A 14,257-nucleotide genomic window follows, 5' to 3' on the forward strand; every position below is an offset into this window, starting at 1 on the left:
CACACTACTGCTATTAAACAGCACGCTGGTGCACGAAACTGAAGAACTTCCACAAAGTAAAAATGGCACGCCCAAACAATTTACAAAACTGTCATTAGGAGGAGAACTTCAAAGCGACTAGTTATCAATAAATGTTTCCATATCTTGCCCAGAGAAGAACCAAGAAGCAAGTAAGAAGCAGAGAAAAAGCAGGAAGAACAGAAGTTGAAGATTCGCAAGACTGAGACCAAGAAAGAAGATGGGTGAAGAATAGACGACATACCTTCCCAAATACCTATCCTATTGTAAACTAGTCGTCTGCGAAGTATTACAACGAAAAATGACCGCATTCAGCGACACATAACGATGACTTTCACACATACAAAGCCAGTAAACCACGAGATTGTGCACTCACAGCTCCATTCCATTATGGGACCTTCACAACAGCAACACACACTTGCAAAGACAACAAGGAATGACGAACGAAGCTGTACATCAAATACTTGCCCACATCCGTCTCGCTAAAGTCCATCACCTTCGTGCAAAACAATCGCCAACATCATGCTCAAACATTCATAGGATTGTGTGAACGTGTGAAATCAAATTATGTGATGTAGGAATTGTGGAAATGAAACGTGTGAAAAACTAAATAAGTTAAGCACACCAGACAGCTAATAAACTACAAAATAACAGTCATTGACTATGGACTTAAGTAAAAAATAGACAATCGATAAAAATAAGTCATTAGTTCTGAAATGGACAGTATATAAAGAAACAATATGCCACTTATTTTCTCCTCATAAAAATAAAAGAATAACTATATTTTACTTATTTTCTCCTTATAAAAACAAAGAATAAAAAATTATCTTGTTGGATGTCTTCCCTTCTTTTTGACATTTGTACCATTTGTTAGGATAATATCTCAATACTTGTGTATGTATATTTCTTTGTCAAAGCAATTCTTCGAAATAATTCTTATTTGTTAGTGTAACAATGTTGAAATGAGTGTCTAGAAACAAAAACATATTACTTGTACATGATATTTAGAAAATGTGTTAGGAATAGATTTTACTTAATTACTATACTTATAAAAAACAATATTTCTAAGAAAATCGATGTGAAGGACTCCTCACTTTCGATAACGAACTTGTTAAAAAAACAAACTTCATACTTAAATAAAGAAGGAAAATAATTAAAAATTATTACTAGCATAAAAATATTCTTCTCGTCATTTTTAATTATAATGTGGAAGAATATAAAAATATAAATTAGTAATACAAACTACCATAAAACAGAATAACGTGGCTGAACAGTACGCAACAAAATGGAGATAAATTAGAAAATTTTTGGCTGTCTTAGACAACGATTCAGTCATTGCCTAAATTCAGTGCAAAAATTAAGTTCGAAGGGTGGTGATATGTAAGGTGTCAGCCAAATCCAACACCTTCCATGAAAACCCTGACATAAGAAGCAAATCTAGTAGTATGTCACATAGCTCCAAATAAATCAACATTAAATTAACCAAAGTAATACGAGTAACGAGTGAGCAAATGGAATACCACAGAGTAACACAAGAATGCCTAAATGCATGTCGTACCTTCCCACCGTGAGACCAACGCAGTTCCGAGGGCAGAAACGAGAACAGAAGCCGAGAGCAGAACCGTTTTAAGCTAGAAGGCCCTACGATAAGGGACGGACTGGACACCCACGTCGCCAGCCTACCTCTAAGACTACCACCCACACGTTTTAGCGTGAGACTTTTTCGCGTCTCTGTTACGTTGCATACTTTAAAAACATTGCCCCACCACGAAAATTATAACGTTTCTCAATGGATAGACAGAAATTTTGTAGGTGGAGCTTAAGGCTAACATTGAGACCCTGATTGGTCAGATGAAAACACAGCCAGATAGTTTTTTCTTTTAACCAACTTCGGCAAATGTTGTAAGGAGAAGTTAGAGAGGAGTTACTTCCGAGATGGCTAGGTGAGCGGAGCTGTGCTGTTCGCTGTCGCCCTGACGCTGCCTAAACACCGACAACGTAATGAACGCACGCGATGCCGCATTTTTGAGCGCATAGGGCTTCACTCAGAACTGCAGACGTCTCATCTGTTACACCTCCTTTTTTGCATAATACTAGTGTAGATCGTAAATTGAAGCTCATGGTGTTCACATTTGCCACTTGAAGTAAAAATATGAAACGCGATGATTTCTCTGTTATATAATTATTGAGAAGCCACATCAGCCACTGTAATTTAGGACAAGTTAAATAAGTAATTAAAGATAATTGAGGGTCACTGTAGACAATTTTGATAGTTTTCTCTTTTGTGAAACTTAATTTAAACCTAGATTATAGGTGTGATATGGCATAGGTCATCCTTCGATCCTTTGTAGAACTTGGAAACCCATTCAGGGAATATTCGTTCACATTTTTGTTGAACACAGTTGGTTTTTACCATCCTGTGTTAAAACACTTCCTTTTATCAATAGCGCAATTTATAAACAATGTTTTGTGAGTAGAATAACATTTCCAATGGTAAACTTAACTGCTTTGACAACGTTATTTTACCAGCTAACTAAAAATAGGAAAGCCTTGAACCCTTCCACTAAATTTAGTTAGTATTAAGATTCTTTAACAGGGAGTGCAGTGAAGCTGGCGCTGAGATCATTTAGTATTTGGTTATATCATCGCTAGTCTCAATGAACTCTTCTGAATTCTACATGTCATGTGTGGCCTGGCGTCTCCTTACCAGCAACAGGTCCTAGGTTCAAACTAGTCAATTCCCTAAAAAACACGCTCAGAGCGTCGTTGCGCGAAAGTGGTAGGGAGACAGGATATAGAACAAACAGACACCACTATGAATGTTTAGACCATCTTCAGCCCGGTGCGTTTGGAGTTCTGTCTGGGCTGCCAGGTGTTCTTCCTGCCGTCCTCTCCCACTCACTACGATTTCCTGGAGCGCCGCCGTTCTGTTTCCGATCTGCTTCGGTTCTGGTTGTACTCGCTTCTTCAGAAAAAAATTATGCTCACTCACACGAGATAGTCGGTCGAGTCATTCTCGGATAGTATCCGATCACTCAATATGCAGACAAATGAGGTGACACGAAATGAAGAAGACCATATGGTGTTACTACTAGAAGCTGAAAATAGGCCTCTAGATGTATTTTTGGGTGAACTTCCTACTGAAGTGTCGTGTAGGGGTTGAATGAAAAATCCTTCGGATCTCTCTGAGGGTATTAAATTAGCTACATATGTAGAGGAAACAGATATAGCAACGAAGGGTTATGGTGATCGTCATACTCCTTTAGACAGTAAAATGTAACAGGTACGAGCATGATGGGCATCTCCAGAAGCAATGTCGCCAGCCAAAGTGCTACATGTGTTGACAAGTGGGTCACAAAGCGCTGGAGTGCAGGAGTGCAGGACTAGGAAACGAGAGATTGGGTCTGAGCACAGGGATTCGTTAAACACCAACAGGAACGTATCAGCCATCGGAAGACGTTCCCAATAAAATATAATTCTGCACAGTTACATACGGAGACGGAATGCTGGTTGGACGGTTTTGTTGTTGTCAAGGAACATAGATTTTTGATAGAAACAGCTCCACATCAGTCGTTGCACTAGATCTTTTGTTTAGAAAGAGAATAGGAGCTCCTTGTTACAGGTTACGTGGAGTGGACAACGATTATGGACAACGCAGGTCTAGTTTAGCATTAGGACTGAGAGCTTTCCTGAGCATATGGAGGCTTCTTCTAAGGTGACCTTTCAGGAGGACAGTATACTCGGTTGTTCTAAGGCTTGACTCCCTTACTAAAAGTGATGCCAAAATCAACCTTTTAGAGCATACAGTTGAACTTGGAGGAACTTAGTTGCTAATGGGTAATATCACTCCAAGTGAAGCAATGTCGCAGGATGCACCTGTCTTGGATATGGCACGAGTTACACTGTGTACACACAGACATGGGTTCTCATGATAACGTGCCACCAGTCGCAGGGAAAGATTTGTGGTACCTGTGGGTATAGACTTACAGTGGGAAATTTTAGGTGTGATTGAACCACTGAAGACTAACAGGCAATTGGATACAGTGCAATGTATGCGGAAGCACAGAAGGCATAAATAACGTAAAAGCCGAATATATGTTTCTGGTTAACCTGGATAATTTCGACATGAAATACACGTCTCTACGAAGGACGTAATGATCACCACATTGTATATTTTGGAGGAAAAGGATATAAATAGGTGGTACCATGACCACAAGCATAATATGCCGTTCACTGATTCTCTGTTACGAAGTAAAGTGTGTCATCTGCAGTGCGGTAACTGGACAGTTATGAAACAGTAGTTCAAAGACTGAGCCGTAACTCTACCTCGATATCGTCGGTTAGCTCTAGTTTATCTGCGACAGTGCAGAAATGTGCTGGTAACTGCTGTGATAGGCTGGCTCCTGCTTAAAGAGAGGGCGTGGTGACCCGCGAGCAAAGCAGTCGGTACCGAGCATTGGGGAGTGAGTGGCACGACTCTTTGGGACAACATGGCTTGTCGTCTTTCTGATAGCCGAACCGGTGCTTTTCCGTGCCCGCCGTAGCCGGAAGGCGAAAGAGGCGGAGCTGCTGTCTTGCTGTGATGCTCCAGTTGGTGTTAATCTGTGGGCCACAATCACTGTTCCACATTTGACTACCTACTTGGCTGGTGCTTTACGCTGTTAGGATGTTAATACCGTTGAGTCTAGCATTAATAGTTGTATCGATTTAGTCATTTAGGCCTAGTGTCTCGTCCAAGCTCGTGTTCTGACAGTACCTTGGCTGTACTGAAGGTGGCGTTAAGATAGTAGAGACGAAATTTCTATTTGTACTACAGGTACTTATTTCTTACTATGAGATCTCTGTTGAGTTTGTACCAAAAAAAAGGGAGCAGGGGATTCTAGTTGTTACTCGGAGACTGTCCCAGGTAACATGTTAAACAAATGCTGTTCATGCAGAGTTCAAAACTGTTTGGAAGGTTAATATTTCTGGTGGTTATTTAAGCCATATGTTAAAGGCGCTGTTATGAGAACGCCATACTTGAAAGTAACATGTGTAAAATTTGTATTCCCAGTCACGTTTAAGGTTCGTGCTTCTCTGTTCATTTTGAAAAATGATTTGGGATTCGAGCGCTAGCTACAATTGTGAAAATCATTTAACTACTAGTGCACTTGATCATGACAGTGTCCAAGGTTGTAAATTGGCTACTAACTGATGTAGCAATGTTTACTTACTGCGGCCGCTGTGGGCGAGCGGTTCTAGGCCCTTCGGTCCGGAACCGCGCTGCTGCTACGGTCGCAGGTTGGAATCCTGCCTCGGGCATGTATGTGTGTGATGTCCTTAGGTTCGTTAGGTTTAAGTAGTTCTAAGGGGACTGATGACCTCAGATGCTAAGTACCATAGTGCTTAGAGCCATTTTTGAACCAACGATGTGTGTCGCTTTGGATTGGAGGAGATTCTCTCTGGTACTGGGAGGATAACGGAAATGGTAAAGACTGCCAGTCTTGCTTGCGAGACTAAGGCGGAGCTGACCATCTGCACCATCGTCGATAGAACCGGTTTTGGTCCTTTGGTGCAGAGCCAAGTGGAGAGACTGAATCAGAGGCTCAGGCGGTTCTGTGATCGTGTAGGCTACAGATTCCGGGACTTGCGCCATCGGGTGATGGGTTCCCGGGTTCCCCTTAATAGGTCAGCAGTCCATTCCACACAAGAAGTGGCTACACGGGTAGCGTGGGCAGTGTGGCAAGGACTGGGCGGTTTGTTAGGTTAGAGGGTCTCAGGAAACCACAGGACGGGCGTCCGTCTAAAAGGGGTTGGGTGAAACACAGTTGGGTAGTTGTAGAAACGATTGGTATTGTTGTGAGAGAACCAGAGCTCCCAGCCCTAATAGAAACCCACTAAAGCTGAAATAGTTATAGGTACGGAAAGCTGGCTAAAGCCAGAAATAAGTTCAGCCAAATTTTTTTCAGACGACCTAACAGTGTTCAGAAAGTACAGATTAAATACATTTGGTGGAGGAGTATTTATTTCCGTCAGAAGTAGTTAACCTTGTAGTGAAATTGAAGTAGATAGCTCCTACCAAATAGTACGGATAGAGGTTATGCTTGACAATTGGACTAAATTATAAATTGCGTCGTTTTACCGACTCTCTGGCTCAGAAGGTATAGTTCCTGAACAGTTCAAAGAAGACTAGAGTCTCATTTCAAATAGATACCCCACTCGTACAATGGACATGGCTCGGGCACTTGAAACCAATACTCAACTTATACGCCCTGGGTCAGTGAACCACGATGCTCGTAGCAGTCGAACAGCTGTACACACGCTCTGACACTGTGCAGGGACCGCCGGCGGACCCAGCTGACAGAACCGCGCGGAGATAACTTCCCTGGTCCGCAGCAACCGGCCGACTGCCTGCTGGTGCGTTTCCCACTCACTTTCAGACACACAATGGCAAAAATACTGGTTCGGACTCAACCATGCCGAGGAAACACGTCTAGAACAACGTTCGAGAAATAAATTGCTTAAAAAATGCGTCGATTCGCATCGTTTATGCAAGCTCCCTGAATGAAACCATATACTGAAATTAACGCTGAAAACCACATGAGTGCAAGGAAGAAACAGTCGATTTTTCACATCTTGGGAGGGCAGATTTGGGCAGCTGTACTAATACCAAAACCTAGCTGCCAAAGAAATGCCATTTTTCAACGAAAATCTGGCTACCATTCAACTTAGTAAGCTAAATGTAATTTCTGATTTACCAATCGCAATTGGAAGGTTCTTTTTCTATCATCATTATAGATACATAGTGAACAATTACCGACAAATTCTGTAAACTAGGGTACATACGTATACAAACACGCAGTGGGGATACCATGAATTTTGTGCGCAGATGATTGTATACTTCCGGATTCTCTGTGAATAACCACTGCGATATTCCGCTAGTGAATAAAAAAGTGGTTAGTTTCATGAAAGGAGAACTGGATGGAGACCCTATCAGAAAATTCGTGGTCTTGTGTGAAAAATGTACGCTCTTGAGACCAAATCTTGAGACACGGTGTAAAACAATCGTCTGCAAGTATGCACAACATGGACGATTACAAGCAATACATCCTGGATTTGGAACGGAAATCCACAGAGCTGTTTGTCATTCACTCGTAGCACCGTATTATTTTGACTAGTAAACAACTTCTCTTTATGTGTTAAGTGTGACAATATATACGTTCTAATAAGGTAAATACACTGACCTGGGGACAATACTGCAAAAATTGATGATGACTGCAAATAATGTAAATGCTATAATTGATTGGTTTTTGTAGTAAAAATGTAAATAATTTAAATACTTGGAAAAATGATGATTGTGTATAGTAAATATATAAAATCTGTTTCTAATATAATAATGTAAGCTCTTGAAAAATATGATGATTGTTCGTTGTGTAAATATTTGAGTGGTTTTCAATGCAAAAATGTAAATACTTAAAACAATGCCATTTGAAAATCATAAAAATGAAATAAATGGAAAAATATGGAAAATACTGTATTAAGAAACAGTTAATTTTAGAGTACATTTTGTATCTACCGTATTATCGCGTTGGAGTTTTACTTCCTACTACCTTTACAGTGTGTTTCCACACAGTTTTAGCTTGTGTGTGTCTGCTTCTCAGCTGTGCCACGTTTTATAGCGATAGCTGTGATGTGTGAAGGTAACTATAACGAAACAGGTGGACAAGAGCGCACAGCCGCATATTTGAGACAAGATTTAATGAGGAACTATATTAAACACTGAGACAATATGGAGCGTAACGTCATGGGAAATTTGCTGCAATTTCTGGGAAAATTAACGAGAACTGATAACTCATCACATGAAGGGGTGAGAATGGTGTAATCTAAATCCACAAAATGTAAATTTTAGAGGTGAGCATTTTGAAACGTTGAATAAATCAGTAAATCATATTTCTGCTTTCCAGTGTGTTAATATACATGTGTGAATGACATAACGTTGGGCTTTGACCTGTCTCATACTAAATGAATACAAGGCTAACAAAAATTTGAACATCAACATACAACATAACTTACAATGATCATGACTACAATGTTTCAAACAATATAGCCAATATTTATCACCACTGTGTCATTTTCATCATTTTCTCCTTTTGTTTCATTCAGACTCTTCAAGTACCCCTTCGAAACATCTGGTGTGTGTGTGTGTGTGTGTGTGTGTGTGTGTGTGTGCGTGTGTGTGTGTGTGTGGCATTAATGACATAACATGTTTGAGAGTTTGTCGAAAATTGGAATGTGTTTTATGTATTTTCTGCTGGATCACATTAAGCTCCTGATGTGCTCGTCCTTTTCTAGTGATATTTACAGTTCTGAAATCAGTGTACTGATAATTTTAAATATGATGGCATTCCTTCATCAAAACTAAAAGCTGTCACTTCAGAAAATCGGAGCTTACATCCATCATCATGTTTGTCCTTCTTTGCAACATTTATCTGCAAATGTGTCAGATCTATAAAGTCTGCTTGCTTAATTTTAACTAATGAAAAAGGCTGCTTCTTGCACGATTCTCTAATGACTGTAATCCAATCATCAGTCATCAGGGGTGTATGCACTGGTGTTTCTATTCTTAATATGCCCCTCAATTCGACCTAAATCTCGTTCACAGGCAATTGTGTGTGTCAGACTTGTGGAAACCAATGTTCAACAACCTTAAATTATCCTGAATTCATCAGGGGTCACTCTAGTGCAACTACCCACTTTTTGCCTTGGCCTCTTCAATTATCACTAACAATATGAAGAATGTTTCACTTGAGACTTTTCTAGCAATTTTATCAGACAGCTTCCTATTTCGTCAGATCCATGCTTTGTTTCATCTTCACTCCACACGAATATATGTCTCTTTTCAGACACACAATCATGAATACCAAAATTATACGTCCACAACATCTTCTTATAAAATTTAGGCCCAGACAGCAGCCTTGGTGTTGGAATCGCTTGTTGTAGATCAATGGCTATTGTAAGATGTTCCCAATGATTTTCCCTAGCTAAATTGGAAAGCTGTGTAATGATGTTTTGTCCAGCAGATGCTTTGGCATGATGTTGGTCCCTTTCAACTCTTCTAATCATAACTTCAGAGTTGCTCAATTGTACACTTTTTATCTGAATTTGAATTTCATCACATACATGACATGTGTCTGAACGAGGCAATTTAAAAACTGTGTTAAAATCTTGGTTAAGAATTCTCAAAATTTGGAAACTTTTACTTGCGGCGCATTATTTTCTTCACAATATTTCAAATAATGTTCTTGATATAATGAATAAATTGACACGTCATTGTAGAAGTACACTTTATTAGGGTTCTGTGAGCGGCTGTGATGACTGGCTTACTTAGGTATATTATTTACAAAGTTGTGAACTGTCTGAGGCTTCTGGAGAAATTTTCTTTGATGGGTACCCTTTTGTTCTAGAAACAAAGAAAAAGAATAAAAGTAATTTTAAAGGTAAATGCCCAAGTCAGAGAAATGTGGTGAATTTATGTGTGAACAACATACTTAAAGAAACACACTACATAAATAAGCAGAATAGAACCAAATTATAGTTTTTCTGGGAAGCAAGATTGATTTAATCCTTAAATACCTCTTCTGCCTTCTGGAGACGTGGAGTGTCCATCACACAGGTGTTTTTGTGAGTTCGTAAGAGGTCCCCGATTGTTTTGAAACCCAGGCACACTTAAAAATACTTCTCTGTATGTCAAAATAGTACAGCCATTAACCTTAACATGGTACAAAAAATTATATATATATTAATCAAAATAAAATTTTATTTATAAAAAGAACATGACAAAAAAATTAATTTAAGATTTTCATTTATTACAGTTACCTCCTTTGCAAGTCTTTCATCTTAATATTGTTCAGAAGGTAATTATTTTAGCAACTTAATGGAATGTCTTCTCTACACAACCATGAATTTTGCTCTTACCCTTATATTTACTTTCACATCCAGGACCACGGTTTTTACCCCCGGTAGTTTTTACTGTTTCATCAGATATGTACTCTCTGCTAGAATTTCTACCACATTTACATTTTTCTCTTTTCCAATTGCACACATTTCTTCCTTTTTTTGGCCTTCAGGTTCATTAGCAGGTGATAATTCGGGAAACCTTTTACATTCCTCAGCATCCTAGGCCAAACAGAGTATTCAGAATAAGAAAGGCCAAAACCACTTTAACACATATAACATACATTAACGTATTATGCAAATAGCCTTATAATATTAAAATTATTACCAATAATGCAGTAATTAATAAAAGAATAAAATTTTTTCATGATTAACACATAAGTGCTTTAATTAGCGAGCATATAATAATCATGATTATGCAGTAATATGATGCAATTCTAAGCCTCAATGTTTGATGAAGTAAGTACTTTCGACTTACCACGTTATGAATATTCGTCAGAGGGACAATAACTGCTTCCACTGGACGAATAATATTCTTCAGAACTGGCCATATCTGTCTCGGATTCTTCTTTCTAGGTTGTGCATGGAAATAACCTGTTCTTTGCAAGCACCATTTTCCTGTGGCTTTGGGTTGTGTCACACACGAGAAAGATTACTTTCTCACTGTATGAGAACAAATTTTTTGCATGTATCTGGCACACCATTTTAATACTATGATCTGATTTGTTGAAAGTGAGACAGAGGGGATGAAAAATATTGAACTTGGGAAATAACGTAATCTGATACCATTTTTACACACTCATTGGCTGAAGATAGATAGAAGGGTATTTGGGGTATAAAGCACAGCTGGTTTATTTCCATCCTTTTGGGATTGTTTGATACAGCACATTACCACAGGTGGAATATTTTGTAATACTTGGCTCTGACTGGTTGGAACACGGAGGGGGATGGGGTATAAGGCATATCACTGGTCGGTTTCCATTATCTTCTATTTTTAATACTGCACTATAATTGCCTGAAGATAAGTGGGAGAGAATATTTAACTTCCAATTATTTATTGATTAATTTTATTTAGTAATGGGGACAGGAGTTCGACGTCATTATCCGTGACCTTCAGGACGACTTGTTGACCATGAAAGTCCAAGACTGCATTCAAGGTCAATATCCTTAGAAATTGGTCCATATGGTACATACCTATAATATGACCTATGTCTGTCTGGATGAGAACGAATGGTATAAAATTTTACGCAAATTTTTTAGAACGCTTTGAGATTTTTTATAACAATAATTCCCCTATATCTACAGCACTAAAAATTGCAAATCATCTACGTTGTTACCCAAAAACTTCAAAAGATTTTGACTGTTTGATGAAACACTTGTGAAATATACTATTATAAACTTTTGGATAGACATAGATCACATATTTTAAAATATATATAGTTCATAAATATATATGTATAGTATACAAAGGGAAAACGTTGTTGGCAGAACTATTGAAAAGCTCTTGGCCAATTTACTTCAAATATGTGTACGACACTGTAATAAATATTCAGAATACAGTAAGCTATATATTTGTAACGTACGTCATACATAAATGTAATATAGACTACTGGCCACTAACATTGCTACACCACAAAGTTGACATGCTACAGACGCGAAATTTAATCGACAGGAAGAAGATGCTATGATATGCATTCACACAAGGCTGGCGACACCTACAACGTGCTGACATGAGGAAAGTTTCCAACCGATTTCTCATACACAAACAGCAGTTGACCGGCGTTGCCTGTTGAAACGTCGTTGTGATGCCTCGTGTGAGGAGGAGAAATGCGTACCATCATGTTTCAGACTTTGAGAAAGGTCTGATTGTAGCCCATCGCGATTGCGGATTATTGTATCGCGACATTGCTGCTCTCATTGATCGAGATCCAATGACTGTTAGCAGAATATGGAATCGGTGGGTTCAGGAGAGTAATACGGAACGCCGTGCTGGATCCCAACGGCCTCATATCAATAGCAGTCGAGATGACAGGCATCTTATCCGCATGTCTGTAACGGATCGTGCAGCCACGTCCCGATCCCCGAGTCAACGGATGGCGAAGTTTGCAAGACAACAACCATCTACACGAACAGTTCGATGACATTTGCAGCAGCATGGATTATCAGCTCGTAGACATGGCTGTGGTTACCCTTGTCGCTAAATAACAGACAGGAGCGCCAGCGATGGTGTACTTACCGACGAACCTGGGTGCACGAATGGCAAAACGTCATTTTTTTGGGTGAATCCAGGTTCTTTTTACACCATCATGATGGTCGCACCTGTGTTTGGCGACATCGTGGTGAACGCAGATTAGAAGCGTGTATTCCTCAACACCATACGGCGTATCACCCGGCATGCCACTGGTTACACGTCTGTCACCTATTGTTCACTTTGACGGCACTTTGAACAGTGGACGTTATTACATTTAAGATGTGTTACGACCCCTGGCTCTACCCTTCATTAGATCTCTGCGAAACCCTACATTTCAGCAGGATGATACACGACCGCATGTTGCAGGTGCTGTACGGGCCTTTCTGGATACAGAAAATGGTCGACTGATGCTCTGGCCAGCACATTCTCCAGATCTCTCAGCAACTGAAAAGGTCTGGTTAATGGTGTCCGAGCAACTGGCTCGTCACATAACGCCAGTCACTACTCTTGATGAACTGTGGTATCGTGTTGAAGCAGCATGGGCACCTGTAGCTGTACATGCCATCCAAGCTCTGTTTGACTCAATGCCCAGGCGTATCAAGGCCGTTATTACGGCCAGAGGTGGTTGTTGTGCGAACTGATTTCTCAGGATCTATGTACCCAAGTAGCGTGAAAATGTAATCACATGTCAGTTCTAGTATAATATATTTGTCCAATGAATACCCGTTTGTCATCTACATTTCTTCTTGGTGCAGCAATTTTAATGACCAGTAGTATTTAAAGTGGAAACATATTTAGCAAAAGTCACGAAACCTCTTGACTGATTTACTTAATTTTTTTTTACGCTCCAACTTTCAGAGAGATATAGGCTACACATTTTTAAATATATATGTGTGTAACACCAATTTATTGAGAAACAGACACCGCTGATGATGTCACGGACATGGCGGTCGGTCTGTACCGTTGGGATTTACGATGCCTTTTCGAACTGTGCTAGTAAATATGTGTCAAGATGGTATCGTTGTTAGCAAAAATCCCGAAAATTTCTCGGCGAATTTGCTACGAACTTCCAAACGAAACTCTAACAAACATTTGGACAGACACTGGATATATGCTGTTTTGGATAAATGTTAAGATACCATTGATGTCACAATATCTGCTTCACTTATACCCTTAACACCATATTTTTAAACAAGAATGCACAGATTTTTTTGTTGAAAGCCATTGTGAGAAAGTAAAAGCTGTGCTACACTTTGTCGTGAAAACGTGAATTTTCGTCTGTTTTCTTAGATTTCGCATTAGGTACAATAGCCGAGCAATGTAAACATGGGACAAATTTTTTCTCACGTACATATTCTCTTTCCTTATATCTAAGTTTGAACAAAAAATTATATAAACATCAAAGTGCAATTTGTATTTCGGCTTTATAGTCGGTTATAAACTGAAGCAAGGAAGTTGTATTTATGGCTTGTGATCACAATACTTCCATCGAATCTAAATCGCCTAAAAATTGTTAATCCCACCCATTAATAGATTAAAACTATGCAAAGGAATGTATAGATGCTACTAGCTTTACTGATCTAGCAGAAAGAGTTTTCTCGTATCTCATATACCAAATGATCCCTAGCTATACGGCGATTTATTTTAAGCCACTCCAATTCCCAACCCAAGGTCAAAGAGAATGAGAAGAGTAGATGGACGGTGAGTAAACAGATGTAAAGATGTGGTAGGAAGAGACAGACAGAAAGAGTGGTGCGGAATTGAAGAGAGAGATGGAGGTATAGAGAAATGAGACGATATAGAGAAACGGGACGTTTGAGTGGTGAACGAGAGATACGGAAATAAAGGGGACAGGAGAAAATGGATAGAGAGATGAAGTAGGAAAATATTGAATAAGTATGTATTTAGCCATCAGTCTTCAGACTGGCTAGATGCATCCCATCACGAATACCCCTCCTGTAATATACGTTTCACCTCAGATTAGCGCTTACAGTGTAAGTCCTAAGTTACTGCCTCCAATCAATGTCTTCCACTCCATCTAGTACCTGCTGGCGTCCTCAATTTGCACAGTAACGCGAGATAGAGTACTGTGCTACTAGGGAGAGAAACTCTCAA

Source organism: Schistocerca gregaria, chromosome 2, assembly GCF_023897955.1.
Source record: "Schistocerca gregaria isolate iqSchGreg1 chromosome 2, iqSchGreg1.2, whole genome shotgun sequence".
Lineage (NCBI taxonomy): Eukaryota > Metazoa > Arthropoda > Insecta > Orthoptera > Acrididae > Schistocerca > Schistocerca gregaria.